Source organism: Phycodurus eques, chromosome 8, assembly GCF_024500275.1.
Source record: "Phycodurus eques isolate BA_2022a chromosome 8, UOR_Pequ_1.1, whole genome shotgun sequence".
NCBI classification, from domain to species: domain Eukaryota; kingdom Metazoa; phylum Chordata; class Actinopteri; order Syngnathiformes; family Syngnathidae; genus Phycodurus; species Phycodurus eques.
Window position 1 is genome coordinate 21210799 of NC_084532.1, and position 12397 is coordinate 21223195.

A 12397-nucleotide genomic window follows, 5' to 3' on the forward strand; every position below is an offset into this window, starting at 1 on the left:
TGTGCATACTTAAGCCAACACTTCCGCTCAATAAAAGGAGAATGAAGCAGAAAGGAGCCTATGGAGAACTCCATTGGGAAAATTAGCTATTTATGATATTCAATTATATCTATTTGTGAACCATTGGTTCTATGTACCGTGGATATAAAAAGTCTACACACCCCTGTTCATAAGCCTGGCTTTTGTGATATACAAATTTTGACCAAGTTAAATAATTTCAAAACATTTTTCCACCATAAATTTATGAGACCTATAACCTGTACCACTCAATTGACCAAAAACAATCAATCTTTTCGAGAGGAAAAGTGAAAATAAACAACTGAAACAATGTTGTTCCAAAAGTGTCATCACCCTCCTATAACTGGGATGTGGTTGCGTGGAGAATTGACCAATCACATTCAAATTCCTGTTACCGTAATTTCTCGTGTATAATGCGCAGCCATGTATAACACGCACCCCCAAAGTTGACTTCAAAATTCTGGAAAACCCTTCAACCTATGTGTAATACATTTTTACAATGCATGCCTTTGCTTCTACCCATATGATCAAAACCTGAACTATTATCTTTATTTTTAGTTTTTTTCAAATAATTATTCTGAACTTAAGCACTTTATTTGAACACATAATACTTTATTTTTTTATTTACTTGCTCTTATTTTGACATTCACAGCCCTACTTTTATTTAGTAAATGAGAAAACACACAATTGTGCTCATATGTTTGATTACCCAGGCAGAATTTGTAAGATGGGTACAATTCTTTAAAGAAAACTTGAAGGACCAGGCGAAACACAATGCATTTTATTTTCATGGGATTCAAATTTAACTGTCACACATTTCAGAAAAGCATTATCATTAAACAAAACTTAATCATAAAGAAATTAATGATGGCTGTTGTTCAGTCGTGCGGCATTGTGGCCGACTGGTTAGAGCGTCAGCCTCACAGTTCTGAGGACCGGGGTTCAATCCCTGCCCCCGCCTGTGTGGAGTTTGCATGTTCTCCCCGTGCCTGCGTGGGTTTTCTCCGGGTACTCCAGTTTCCTCCCACATCCCAAAAAACATCCATTAATTGGAGACTCTAAATTGCCCGTAGGTGTGACTGTGAGTGCGAATGGTTGTTTGTTCGTATGTGCCCTGCGATTGGCTGGCAACCAGTTCAGGGTGTACCCCGCCTCCTGCCCGATGATAGCTGGGATAGGCTCCAGCACGCTCGCGACCCTAGTGAGGAGAAGCGGCTCAGAAAATGGATGGATGGATGGATGGATGTTGCTCAGTCATCAGTCATATTAAAAAATATATATATATTTCACAAATTCTACCTGGGTATGTAAACTTATGAGCACAATTGTACATATATGCACTCATATGTACCCCTGTGGTGGCATGGTGGACGACTGGTTAGCACATCTGCCTCACAGTTCTGAGGACTGGGGTTCAAATCCCGGCCCCGCCTGCGTGGAGTTTGCATGTTCTCCCCGTGCCTGGGTGGGGTTTGTCTGGGTACTTCGGTTTCCTCACACATCCCAAAAACATGCATGGTAGGCTGATTGAGGACTCTAAATTGCCCTTAGACGTGAATGTGTGTGCGAATTGTTGTTTGTTTATGTGTGTCCTGGGATTGGCTGGCGACCAGTTCAGGGTGTACCTCGCCTCTCGCCCGAAGATAGCTGGGATAGGCTGCAGCACGCCCGCGAGCTTAGTGAGGATAAGCGGAACGGAAGATGAATGAATGAATGAATGAATGAATGTAGCCCTGTCATATTGGAAAGAAAATGTAGAAACAACCATTCGCACTCACATTCACACCTACAGGCAATTTAGAGTTGTCAATTAACCTACCACGCATGTTTTTTGGAATGTGGGAGGAAACCAGAGTGCCTGGAAAAAACCCACGCAGGCATGGGGAGAACATGCAAACTCCACACAGGAGGGGCCAGGGATTGAACCCCGTTCCTCAGAACTGTGAGGCAGACGCTCTAACCACAGTCGACCACTGTGCCGCGCTTAAAAGTCCTATTTTATTATTTTAGGCATTCACAGTAAAGGCAATCCTTATTGACATAGCAAATGGTGATGGCTCACTGAAATACATTTCTTTTTAGAACAGTAAAGACAAACGTGCAAAATGGTAAAGACAAATATCTTCATAAAAATCGTGTGAGTTGCACAATTTACATGTGTTGCCCATCAAACTCTCCAGATACAAGTGCATAAATGATCCTAACTACTCATTAAACCCATTACACTCTTGTCTTTATACAATTGGAATAATGGTAAAGAAATAAAATCAGAAGTTACTCACAAGTTACTCTTTACTTGAGTAGTTTTTTCATTGAGTACTTTCTTACTCATACTCAAGTAAATATTTGGATGACCAGTTTTTACTTTTACTTGAATCATATTATTCTGAAGTAACAGTACTCTGACTTGAGTACAATATTTGGCTACTCTACCCACCTCTGATTGGCACCCATAAAGTTGAAGTACTAAATGTGAAATATCACCTGAAGAATGAATCAAGTCAAACATTTTTCTATGGAGAACTTGTGTTTGATACAAAAAGAGAAAATTGATAAACAATATTTTATAGACAGATGAAACAAAAATAGAGTTTTTTAGTAATGCACACAAACAGTATGTTTACAGGGGCAATGAAGTGTTTAAGGAAAAGAATACCCTGCCAACAGTCAAGCATGGTGGAGGATCCATAATGCTGTGGGACTGCTTAGCTAGATCTGGTACTGGGGGCCTAGACTGTATCACAGGTATCATAAAAAAAGAAAATCATCATTTTAGAGCGAAATGTCTTATCCAGTGTAAGAAAACTGAGGCGAAGACCATGGGTCCTCCAGAAAGACAAAGACACAAAGCACACATTAAAAGCACACAGGAATGGTTGAAAAAGGAAAAAAATTGACTGTTTTAAAATGACCAGCAATTAGTATTGGTCTTAATCCAATTGAAAATCTTTGGGGAGAGCTGAAATCTACCATTGGTGAAAAGAACCCTGCAAATGTTCAAGAGCTTGAAGAAATTGCAAAGAAAGAGTGGGAGAAAATACCACCTGAGAAGTGCAAAAAGCTTATAGATGGATACAAGAAATGTTTGAAAACTGTCATCAATGGGTGTGCAACCAAATATTAAGGAGGGGTGCCAATATTGCCAATATCCATTCTTTTTTTTCTGTGAAATTACAATATTTCAGTTGAATGACAGAATTTTCTTCATTAAATTAGTTTGGTCGGCCAATGAAAAGGTCCTGGTGATATAAGTTTGGTACATTTCCATTTACTTCTGAATATATTATAAACGTTTTGCAAAAAATGCTAACCACAACTATATATACAAACGAATTAGGAGTGTAACGATTTGTATTAGCAACGATTTGATTAGTATCACAATTTCGTGGATGCCCAATTGATTCAAGGATGATATGGGTTCATTTCGAACGATACGAAACGATTCAGTGGCTGGAAATCAATTCAGTAACTTTTTAGCCAAAACTTCATCCCGTGTGACTGTGAAATAAATACCTGCATACTGGACAGTATATTTATATTTATATATATATACATTATATACTTATATTTTTGTTGATTCTTGTAAGGGAATCGGGTCAAAACTAATTATGGTCACTAAATATAAGGATTTTCCTGATGTACTTTTCTTTTATGTCTTATTGTGTATCGTACTGTATGTGTTTTCTAATGAACTATGAGTCTGCTTAATAAAAGTTGACTGATTGATTGTCACTCTTTTCAATGAAACACGGGGATGTTTAGTTTGTGTTAGAATTATGAGGGGGGTCCTTGGAAAAAAATGTCTCCGCTGTAAGGAGTCCCGAGCTGGACCCAAAGTTTGAGAATCCCTGTTTAAACAGTTAAATAGTAATGGCTAGAAACGTAGCACTGTGAGATTTTAGTGAGAATTTTTTTTTTAGGAATAGTGTCAATAATACAAAGAAAGGTAAATAACTGAACAAACCTGCTCTTTGTAGTACAAACGTGAGCCAGAAACAGTCCAGTATTTGGCATTGTAACTGTTTCTCCTCTTGTTCGCCGAGTTTCGCCTCGAGGTTACTCTGCTATCATTGTTAGCGGCTAGCAGGCTAAGCTAAACTAACCAGCTGCAAAGGCTTCAAAGTCCATGGCGATTTAACGTAAGTCAAACACACTAGTGCGCATCCTTAATGATAAATTCTCACTAGCCTCCTCCTTATCTGCCATCCACCACAGAGAAGGAGGTCTTCAACATCAATAAAATTCCTTAAAAACAACAACACACACATACTGTGGTGTCTCGTCCTACCACTAGGGGCACTACGGAAAGGAGTGACTACATGTGGGGCGTAGAAAAGGAAACAGAGAAGAAAAGAGACCGCGAAACGAAGAAGAAAGTAGCCTTGACAGTGCTAACTGCCGTATGCTAACTGGAAGAAAAAAAATCAAGCGAATTCAAAGGAATTACAAAAAATAAAATATAACACATACACACCTCCACAAACAGCCTGCCATGCTTAAATGCAGTGCGTTATTTCCTAGTAGCGACACAATCGACGGATTGCATTTTCAAACGATTTTAAATCGATATAGTGACGTCCCCTGAAGGCTAACTTGCCCACACAGATCGATCCAGTTGGAATATAAATAGACACATCGACATAATGAATCAATTGTTACACCACTGATATTAATTAAATATATAAATACGATATATTAAAATATCATTTTTATTTTTGTTGTTAAAATGCCTCGAAAATACTCCAAACTCAAAAGTGTAGGACTTGCGACTTGACACGGAACCTGCATGTCTCCACTTGGGACTTGACTCCGGACTTGAGGCCAAAGACGAGAGACTTACTTGCAAAGCAATGACTTCGTCCCACCTCTTCTCCAAACTACACTCCTAGATGCACACTAACTCTCCACTACTTCAATTAATCTGTCCTACACCGTTTTAAATGTGTCTGTGTATATATCGAATGTGCTAAATGAAATCAATACATTTTCAATCTGCATGGTGTGTCAACACTAACTTGACATTTCGTTAGGAACACTTACAAAGATTCGCGCATTGGATCTTTGACGATTATGAAACATACCCAAATTTGGCACTGAAAATAGAATATTTTATATACCTTATTTACAATAATGTAGAGTACTATATTAAATCCACACTAAAATGTATTTAAAAATCTAATAATCTATCCATTTGAGTTGGGTATTTCCCTACAGTGAATCGCTAATTTAACACAGTAAATAAAAGTGCATAGTCAAAGGTGACGTATAAAGAAAGACAAATAGACCAAAATATTTCGTGCAACATTCCGTAATCCACCCGCAATCAGATCAATAATCCATTGAGTGTGTGTGCGTAAGTGTGTGTGTGTTCGTGTGTGATTGTTGCCTCCAAGTGATTGAAGATGATGCTTATTTCCTTTTCTAACGGCCTGTCACCATGCAGCTAATATAAATATACCCCACGGCCCACGGGTCACCTTAGGGACCATGTAAAAAAATAATAATAATAATATATAATAATAATAATAATAATAATGGTTATTATAAATATATTTCCTTTTTTGTTTTTGACAAATTAGTTGCAAGAGAAGTATTAGATTTTTCGCTTTGACAAAGTGACAAAAATGATATATATTGACAAAGTAGTGCAGGAAATTAAACTAAAATAAGTGAATTCAAAATAAATATACTCTATTTCAAAATATATATTGCAAACTAAAATGATATAGTTAACGCATAACGGAATAGAAAATATGGAAACAATTCATTTGGGTCGGTACTACATTTATGATGCTTTATAAATATAATATGTATAGATTCAAATAAGGTGTTTATTACAGCCTTGGTATGAACAAAGAGGCCCTTTGCCACTATAAAATAAAATGTAAAAATACACATTTTCCCCTTGTGCATTTATTTATACATGTATTATTTAATTTCCCATGCATGCATAAAAAGCGAAATCAGAAGAAAGGACAGACGCGAACCCAATTCACTGCGCCGATCGATCAGCCTGCAGATGAATCGATACTGCACCGGGCCTATTGATCAAACTCGCACCTCTATTGCCGGGCCCCGCTTTTCAAATGCAAATGCGCCTAAATAATAATCTATGGCAACAGCACTAATTCCTTAACAAACTGCGGCCAAACGCCCCACAAACACCGCCATTCAATGCCAAAAGCCGTTCGAGGCCTCCCCCCCCCCCTTTATTTAAAAATAAATAAACACAAAATAAAATAAATTGTGCTTATGCAAAGCAAAAGACTTTAACAGGACAAACGTGTAAGCGTCGACTCGGCCTGCAGACTTCCTGGAAAAAGTTTGCGCAACAAGATAAAGCGGTCTGTTGAGTGCATGCGCGACAATTAACACAACTATTTGTATTTTCAAAATTTTTGAACATTAGATGGCAAATAGAACCCCTTCATAATTTAACTTTAATGCATGCACTCGCAAACAAGAACCTAGTGTGTGTATGTGTGTGTGCGCGTGTCTACAGGACCTGGTGATCAATGGCACACGACTAAACACTGCTACTTGACTTTTGCCAATAGTAAATATACTTTGGAATACATTACGCGTGATGCATCAGGCGCATCAGTCTCTCAAGAAGCCATGAAAAGATTAACGTGTCCACATGGAGTGTGAACTATAGACTGTACACTGGAGCTACTGGAGAATTTTTTTTATAGTGTTATAGCTGCAAAATAGAGGAAAGTAAGCCAACCATTTAATAGATATTGTTGCAATAAATACTTGTTTTTGTTACTTTTCAATAATTAGTAGCCCCCCCCCCCCCAAGTGTATTAATATGAATAACTTATCTAAATTCAAAACATAGTATGATTTGTTTTTAAATTTGGACAAGAGTGTTTTTGTTTTGTTTTTGTTTTTTGTACAGCACTATTGATCCTTCAGAAATGCATCGATCTAAAAAGGTTGCTGCAGGGTTCATCATTGATTATGTGATCAGCAAACGACAGCAGTGCTTTAAGATAGCAACAAAATGCTCCTCAAGTCCAGGAAAAAAAAGACTGCAGGAGCCAAACAGCTTCAAGCTAAATACATAAATTTAAAATGTATATATGTAGCCAATATGTAGACATTTCTTCGACCTAAAATAAAATAGCAACAAGCAAACTGGCTCGAATGCTCCATGTTTGTTTGTTTGTATAAAATGTCACAAAATTAAGACACAAAATATATAAATCGTTTTTATTAGTACTATTTTTTAGATACTGGTTTTGAGTACACATTCAAGAGTTATTTTCTCAATCTAATCTGGGCCAATAAAAGAGCTTTATCCAAAAACACGCACAGTCTTCATATTATGGTTGTACACCTGCATTGTAATATTGTAATTTTATTACCAAAATATGATAAGAGCTCTTACAATGGGACGCAGTGCAGTTTTACATCCCAATAATAGATATATTGTTAAATTAATGCCTCTGTGAGAAACTGCCCATTAGCCCATTATTGTATTATATGTGCTGGTGATAAAAACTATTAAAACAATAAATAAATCCCAACAAATAAATAAATAAACAAAATTAAAAGAATTTCATTCAAATTATGTAAAACATAAAATAAAATAACATAAAATATAAAAGCTTGAACTTGTCCTCTGTGACAGCGTGAATCTAAATATTCTTGCATTAGATTGTAATAGTTCATGCCATACAAAAAACATTCCAAATCAGTAAAATATAAAATATACGTTATATTTAGTCCATAATAACTTGTCAATCAAAACTGTACATTATGACAGTATTTATTTATTTATTATTATTTTTTGTAAGTTTTCCTTAATGTTGGCTTGAAATTAAATCACTGATTTAATTTAAAAAAAGAACAACTACATATACTACATTTGGTTTAAAAGTTGGAAACTTTCCACTGGGTCTAATTTGTCCTTTATAGAGAGTTGTGTTGAATTAGAAGAGATCGCAATGAGAGTTTCTATCCATCAAGCTGCACGGCGCTCTGGCCGTGCAATGAGCGTGCTGCGGCCGGCTGGCTGAGATGACGGATTCGCAACTGCGCGGAGCCTCGGTAATTCATTTCCGATAGCGGTGCTTTGCCGGGATCAATACAAGGACATTAAACCGAGCGGACACTCTCGTTGTTGTTCTACTGGTGGTGATGATGGTGATGGCGGCACAAGCCAAAAGGTGCCCTCAACAACACCCCTGCCCCTCCTCTCATTTTCACCACCTCTGCAGGTTACAGATGGCTTTGACCTACACTGCTGCTAAATACCGTCAGACACGTTATTAGAAGCGAGGCGCATATGATTAGCGACGCCAAATGCTTTGTTTGGACTATTTGGCTTTAACCACTAATGACCTCATTATTTTTGCATAACATCGGCATACATATATAGGCAACACTCATTTGTATATAAGGGCCCACCGAATGCACATAAACACGCTTCCGTCCATACAAAGCATAAGTCAATTGGAAAGTGTTTTGATTTTTAGGGGTTACTGCAGTACATATTAAAGCAAGGGTGGGCATCATATGGCTCGCGTGCCATTATATGGCCCAGCGAGAGCATCTGATCCAGATTGCCGTGCAATTCTTAAAACAAATATGAGGAATAGTTTATAAAAAACTCACAAATGATGGAAGTCAAACATTTTGTTTGTTTTTTTCCCAATAAGCAGCACGGTGGGCCGAGTAGAATATAATATAGCAGATACAAGAAAACTGGGGGTGCAACTCTACATTTGAAGAATAAACAATTGAATAGAAAAATAAATAATATAGAATTGAAACTATCAAAGAAGATTAAGATATAGGGTAAGATTTCTGTCTTACACTTCTGAGGTGCTTCATTGAAAACTCTAAATTGGCCATGAATATGAATAAAGGCATGAATGTGAATGTACAGGTAAATGCTTTTCGATACGTGCCCTGTGATTGACCGGTGACCAGTCCCGGGTGTACCTGGCTTCTCACCCAAGGTTAGCCACGATATTCTCCAGCTCACCCGTGACACTAATGAGGACAAGCGCTATAGCAAAGGGATGGATGGATATTTTTACTTAAATTTAGTACGACACTCAGAGGACTTTATAACAACAGTAATATCGAAAAAAAACTTCCCCACCCAGCATTAAAGCATATTGACAGGTGAGAGATTACCCCTCTAGACACACCAATGTGCACTACAACCTCCCTATTACATTTATACTGTAGGTAAACTCCATTCAGTCAATTTGATCTCCAGCCCCGCACATGCGTAATCCATTTCCCCGATCCCCAACGTGTTGCTGCATCTATACGAATAACCTCGCCTCCCTACACACACCTTGCGATAGGCACCGGGCTATATCGACACACCTCCTGATCTATACACGCTTTGACAGTGATGGATCGCTGACCTGGATTGACGTCAGCCAGCAGCAATTTTCATATACGGTGGGAACCTCTGAAATGGAACACGATCGGTTCCGTGACTTTGTTGGTTGACTTCCAAAGTTGTTCGGAAACTCTTTTCTCTCCCACAGAAAACAATATAAAGGGAATTCATTCTTTCCAGGTTGAAACATTTGCCATCATGAATTCTTAATTAAAAAGTAACTACAATCTATCACTACCAAACAAGTATAAGATAAACGTAGTATAATAAAACTGAAATAAAGTTAAAATACTCACGCTTTGAAGGGAGTGAGAGTGAACAGACGAGTTGACTTTACCACTCCGTAATGACGGTTACAGCTTGAAATCGAATACTTCCCAATCACGTGTTTTGGCGTTAATGGCACGTGGCTCGCTAAAATCAACAAACGGTGGGTTCGCGCAGCAAACTAGCAGCGGTACCTCACAAGTGTAGAAATATTTTACAGAAAATTAGATTGGTAGCACAGACACTCGCAAAATATGCAAGTCTCTACTCAAATATAATAATGCACACCCATCTGAAAAGGCACACGCTATATGTTAGCTGACTAGCAGCCTTAAATCCTTAGTCAGCCATCAGTGAATTCACCAAATAACATCCAGACAAGACTGTAGGGTCTGCTTCAACAATAAAACAAAGACGACTAGTGGTCGATCAATCACCGCTTTGTTGGGAAAATAAGAGGTTAATCTCGCCCCCCCCCCCCCCCCCCCAAAAAAACAACAACATCCTTCTAGTTTTTCCCAACAGTCAGCCTCAATCCCGCTGCCACACTCGCAATCCTCTTCCTCCTCCAAGCCACTGACTCACTCATCCAATCACAAATCACAGACACCTTCAAGGTCTCACAGACAGTCGGACCTTATAAAACTCTTGCAATAATCTACGTAACATAACTGCAGGTTTGCTACAATACATGATTGCAAAGCATTCCCTCCACCTGTATTTTTTTTTTTTTATACTGAAGACCACAGGTGTCAAACTCAAGGCCCGGGGGCCGAATCTGGCCTGCCAAGTCATTTCATGTGGCCTGCGAAAGCAAATCATCTGTGTCAACTTCCATGATTCTTGCTCAAATTCTCATAAAATAATAACAATAAATAGTATATTTGAGACATTGCAAGCATTTTATGTTTAGAGTAACTTGAACAATAGTTGAACACACTATTATCCTTGACTTCTGATTTAAAAAATAGGGTATCCATCAATTTGTTGTGTGTATGTAATAATATTATGTATATTATGACATACTTGGTGTAGATTATTAATATGCCCTGTAGCGACCCTGCAGTTGTGTTATATGAATTGGTGTTGAGAGTTTTAGAATTTCCGACTGTCTGCAAGGGGTCTCTGAATGTGGATGAACGAGTGTCTGAATGTTTATTTACTGTCAGTCATATAAAAATAAGTTAACCACTATAAAATAGAACTACAATAAAGTAAAACTACTCACCCTCTGAAGACACCAGACAGACAGGGAATAGGAAGGTGCTTGCAGGGCGATATGGTCACTGAATTTGTGTTGGTACCCTCCTGTGAATGAAAGATAATGAACACTATAATAACTTGAAACTGACAAAAGTAATAATAAATAAATATTTACTGAAAATTAACCAATGAAAATCAGGTATTGTTGTATTTTTGTGGTCCAACAGAATTATCTTCAATTAATAGAAACAGTCTGGCAAGAAATTATAGTACTCTTAACTTAATATTTTATTGCACGAGTACTAAGTGCTCCAACTTTCTCAGGTTTGAACAGTACCTTCTGCAGACTGTATGTTTCAGCTTCTTTCACCATTGTCCAATAGTAATAGAACTCTGGTGAATAGTCCAATGTTTTGTTCTTAGCCATTCTTTTTTTATTAGCTTTATTTTGTTTCGTTATCCTGTTGGAGGACCCACGACTTGCAACTGGAACCAAACATCGTGACACTGGGCAACACATTTCGGTCCAGAATGCCTTGGTAGTCTTGATTTCTTTGAACTCAGCACACATCAATCTAATGTGCACAAGGCCTTCAGTCTCAGTCGCACTGCCCGATGTAACTTAAACTAAATTAGCATCTCGAACTTTTACACCAAGTACCACCTCAAAAAATCTTTCTTCGTGACAAGAGCGTAGAAGTACATTTAACATTTTTGTAAGACACTGTAACGTGCTGTCCAAACATTAGCACCGTGCTGAAATATCGAAATATCGAAAACTACTTCCATTCAATTAAACTGTATTGTATATAAAAGTAAATATTTCACCTAAATACATGTGTGAAAACAAACAGCTCTTTAAGATTAAATGCAAATATATTGAACTTTAAAGTTAAATAAAACTGAACTGTACATAGGCAGTGAGTCTTTCGCGGCATACCACTAGAGGGAACCAGCACACTACTAGTGGTACTCGTACTACACTTTGAGAATCACACCAACCAATCAGATTTCAAAAACATCTGAACTCCGGCCCACAATGACGTTAGCATTTTTTTCCATCCTCTGATTGGTCGGTAAAAGCAAAACTGCTCCAGTCAAGTTCGACAGTCTGTAGGATATGCACACGTGAATATATTTAAGAATCAGCATCTGTGCCGAGAATGATGCATTTGTTTTCTATTTCTGATGTTTGTGTGATGTTATTTGATAAATACTGCCTCGGATGATTTAAGAGGCACAGTTGTGTGTTGGTATATTGCGTTTTTGTATAGTCGCATATTGATGGTCTCTATAATAGAGACGAAATGGTGGTTAAGAGGTGGCTTAAGTCGGGTAAGACCCCACTTGAAGGTGCAGGCACCAAATGCATGGCCTGCCACTGACATGGACACCTTGAGCAAGGCCCATATTGAGTGTTTGCTGTGCTTACAGTATTGTGGTTAAAGGTCAGGCTTTGTGCATTCAATATGATGCATTAAGTACACGTACACACACACACACACACACACACACACACACACAAAGCTTCTCGCACAC